The sequence below is a fragment of the Euprymna scolopes genome, chromosome 16 (assembly GCF_053919585.1).
Source record: "Euprymna scolopes isolate OS-2025 chromosome 16, ASM5391958v1, whole genome shotgun sequence".
Taxonomy (NCBI): domain Eukaryota; kingdom Metazoa; phylum Mollusca; class Cephalopoda; order Sepiida; family Sepiolidae; genus Euprymna; species Euprymna scolopes.
In genome coordinates, this window is record NC_136497.1 from 115,435,298 (window position 1) to 115,440,144 (window position 4,847).

At 33.4% G+C, this 4,847-nt stretch overlaps 1 pseudogene; it reads right to left on the bottom strand.

The window, feature by feature from the left end:
• Positions 1–3,733: 3,733 nt before the first annotated feature.
• Positions 3,734–3,852, bottom strand: LOC145296599 (5S ribosomal RNA; annotated as a pseudogene).
• Positions 3,853–4,847: the final 995 nt, after the last annotated feature.

Genomic DNA, 4,847 nt, shown 5'->3' on the forward strand with positions numbered 1-4,847 from the left:
AGTGTATTAAATACTTTTGCATTCATATAAATAATTTGATTTTTTGTTAATAAATATTTGTCAACTAAGTATATCATCATATCCGTTTTATCTTTAGATAGATAATTCAATAAATTTGGGAGTTCTTTAAAATTTAAAATATCTAATTTCTCATTCAAACATAGACTACACGAAATGTTCAAAGATTGAGTGTAAATTTCATTCCCATTTATTTGATATTTCTTTTGAGAAATACGAAAAAGACCAATGTACCAATTACTTTTGCTACCCACTGTATATATATATATATATATATATATATATATATTGATTACATGTATTTTTCTGACCAACGCTCAGCATGGGTCCCGCTAGTTATAAATATATTTACTTATATATAATAAGATTTTTATTTATGTAAACATAGAATGACTACACATTATCCAACGTAAAGATATAGAGAATGGACACTTGATATTTCTTTGTTTGAGAAAATAGAGTTTATAGAAACTGTCTGCTATCATTTTGCGATTCGTTTATGCCTTATCAACGATCTTCTTTAGCACCGACATAGTAACCATATTGAGTGATCTACAAACTGTTTAGTTCATTGGCTATATCAATAATTAACCTGGCATTTAACCCGACTGTTTTTGTTTATTTATTAATTAATGTCATAAGTATGTTTGTCATTTTTGTTATAATTGTTGTTATTATTATTTGTAGTAGTTCATCATTTTTTTCCATTATCATTAAGTAACATTTATTTTGTAAATACATAAGTTTGCTATATCACTCCTTCAATTTAATAAATTTTGGAATTTTTTAAAATTTTAAATATCTAATTTCTCATTCAAACATAGACTACACGAGCTGTCTAGGTTTCTACATGGAATGACTTGTCCTACTATTTTCCATTATACTATCGGTGATCGTCCACTTTTGTTTAGCTTATCAGTGAAAGCTCGAATAACAAAAATATATTCAACTGTGCAATATCAATATACGCTATTATTATAATTGTATATATTCATACGCTTGTATAAAATAGATTTTTTAAGATATTCGCTTCTGTGTAGCAGCGAGAGAAAATTTAATCTACCTTTCTAGTAAGAGAAATTCCATTGATTAAGATACGATAGTCGTACTTATTTTTATAAAAGGTATTCTCTATACGTTTATAAGAATAAGTCAAATTTACAAAGTTAGATCCAAACAGCAATCCATCTAGCGTATATTTCTTTCACTCAAGCTAACCTTTTTTTATAATTACTTTACCAGATTATCTTTCCTTAAAATACTTATTCCGGCTGAGAGATTTGTTATGGAGAGGCAGATATTTGAGGTGTCAGTGTCGCTGAGTAGAAAATTTAATGATAGCGCAACACTAAAATTATCGTGTTACGTACTAATCATTTTAAAATTCAATCCATAATTTGATTAATTCAATATAAATAATTTGATAAATTCAATATAAATAATTTGATAAATTTAATAGAAATAATTTGATAAAGATACAAAAATAGTTTACAAATTACATTTACGTGCAATCAAGTTTTCATTTCCCAGCGGATATTACTCACTTCCTGGGAGTGTGAATTGCACTAATATGCAGGACATTATCTCCCATTTTTGGTAGGATGGTAGCAATTTCTGTTCTGTTGCAACGAACCTATCCTAATAGCATTACTATCTTGACATGCATTACGTCCACCTTTATAAATAGTGTAGTATCTGTTTTGTTCTTTTTATAAGTATAATCTTTATACTACTTCGAGTGGCAATATAGTACCTATTCTATTTTAATGGGACTATTCTTTCATACGTTATTTCCGCCTTAAAGGGATAGTCTATTATTGTCCTTAGGCATTATCTCCTCCTTTGGGGAGCAGTGTAGAATATGTGTATTCATCAAGAATACCACCCTAAAAGACATATTGGGAGCACAGTGTAACATATGTTCTCACGTCATAATGCGATCCTCCGATGCATTACCTCCTGCTTTGCAGAGATGCGTAGTATATGCTGGTTAGTTATATATACCAATAAAAATATGCGAATGGAAACACTACTCAATTGTTACTTTTAATAATATAGAAATTCAGCTATAAGTGTATGTTTGCCCCCAAAGAATAGATGTAATCCGAGGAACGGTTCATCCGTAAAGAAAAAGAAATGCGATCATATTTGGAATTTGTTGGAAAAGTACAAATAAGCATACACGTATTTTATCCATTAAACCCTAAACACACTTCATGCAATGCTGTATCTTGGGGTGTGCACGGACATCTAGCATAGTTACAATTATAGTGAAATTATTTATACAAATAAAACTGTACATGTATGTGTGTGTTTAATCAATAGATTCTAAAATTATTAGTCATTAAAAACTGAAATTAAAAAAAATAGTAATCATACACCGAGGATGGTGGTTTATGACGAGTAACATTTTTGTGTAGACGGATGAATAACGCGTCGTATATGTCGGTAAGTTAAAATGACAAAATGTTCATTTCAATTGCCGACGATTTCTTATTATTTTTCTACATGCGCAAGTTCAATCATAGTCATTATAGTCATGGCTAGATGTTTAATTTTGAATCTGTCTTATGTATCTCTTGGGTTAGCTCAAACCGTAGGAAACGCGGCTGAAGTGCTAAATCATTTAGTTTTGATTCTAGCAAGTCATTTTTTAACGTTTGAAATCAGTACAAGGTACAATATAATATTTAATAGACATATGACTCTAATAATAAATAAGAAATTCGCATGGATTAAACTATATTTAAACGTATTTTACGACAGGCATCATCATCATCATCATCATCATCATGATACAGTCCGTCCTTCTTGATTATGACTAGTTGGGGCCTCAGTGCTTTATCCCTCGGTGTTGACGTAGTCTCACTCCATCACCACAGGACTTTCCACCTTGACTCAAAACTTGCTTGTGCAGTTTAGGTGCAGTATCTGCTGGAGCGAACCCGTGACGTTTGGCAGCAGAGGAGGCCGCAGCTTCTGGCCGAAAGTAATTTCCGTGAAGTAAACAGTCGCCCTACCGTGTCCACTACTACACCTTTTCTTTCTGGATGAGGTTCCATAGCCTTTTAAGGAAAACTGCAAGATCATAGTAGGATTTGAAGCTAAAGTGCCTTTGCTGTGATTTTGGGGTGGGTTCCCATAGTCTTCGCCCAGCTAAGGGCACCCACAAGACAGTTGTGTAGGAGTTTGTAGTGTGCCAGGGTATGTCCATACATCGGTGGGCTATAACGAACCTCTGGGGCCCCCTACTACTCCGAGATCTCCTACAAGTTTAGCCTAGGGCCGCAAGGCACCCAGTTACCGTGTGTGTTTAAACAGGCAATATATATATATATATATATATATATATATATATATATATATATATATATATAACAGTTAACTAAAAAAAAAAATAATTGAGCATTCCATCCTGAAGAAAAAAAGGACCATATTTGGAATCGTCAGGAAAAATAGAAATAAACGTGCAGACTTTTTCTCAATGAAATCTCGCAACATACTTTAATCAGAACATGGGTACGTGTGCGTGTGTACGCGTGTGTGTGTGTGTCAGCACTAAGACTATGCGGGTTTAACCGGCCTCCTCCGAAGGAGGAAGTATCATGGGAGTATGGAATTCATAAGCGGTCCCCAGTTGCATGTACATCTCCCTAAAGGCAGATGACGACGTTAGGTTTGTGCAACTTCTTGCAGGGAGGTGTCGACGTCCTCCTACATACGGCGCCTGGAATTCCCAAATTGGTCACCCATTTTAGTAATGACCAGGCTCAACGTTGCTTAACTTCGGTGATCTGACGGGAATCGGTGTGTCAACGTGATTATGCCGTATTAAAATAATTGTAAATGATTTGATACGAACTTTATATCACGCACACAATGAGTGATAGAATATATAGATTCGGTCAAGTAAAAAACGACTAAAACAGAGAGTCGCTTCAGACGGATATTTAGCTTTAAATGCGATCTTAATGTGCGTTGTAATCAGGACAGACACGTTTAAAAGCAATACATTACGAACGTAATGACGGCTTGTATTATTGTGTTAAAAAGTTTCTTTGTGTCCATGGTAAGCAGGAATGATAATGGATGCGCTTGATTGTTTGGTTATTCCGAGACTCATTAATCTGTTTTCTCTTCTATTGAAAATATCTCACCCCGTATTTTAACAAACAACATACAAATAAGAAAGAAAACATCACGAAAGAATGAAACGAATAATAATAATAATAATAATAATCAAATCACACACGCGACAAAAACACTCTTATACAAAATCATTCTTATTATACGCATAGATAGATATATCCATACATCTTGGCCCCCGACTAGTTAGACGCGTATTACCATTACGGGCAAAATTAGCGATATTGAATCATTTAATCGAGATGCAACTATTTTGAATTCGTAGCGGGTTTCCATCACCGGTGACTCTGTCACGTGAAATAAACATTCATAAAAAAAAGTTTTAAGTTCAATTTAGAGTGTTTCAAACCAATATATAAATATATATATATATATATATATATACATATACATATACATATATATATATATATAAATGTACTGAAGGTCAGAAAAACATTGGTACCGTCGGTTTCAAGCGATTCCCGTCAGATCACCGAAGTTAAGGGTGACCAGTTAATGATAAATCGTAAATAATGTTAGGCTCTCGTCAGCCAACTGGTCGCCCTTATGTTATGCTTGAAACCGACGGTACCAATGTTTTTCTGACTTTCTGTACATTTAAATAAATAAATATTAAGCTCTTATATCGGAAAAAGGTTTTTTCTTCGTAATCGAGCACTTTGTAGGAATTCTTTCCCCCA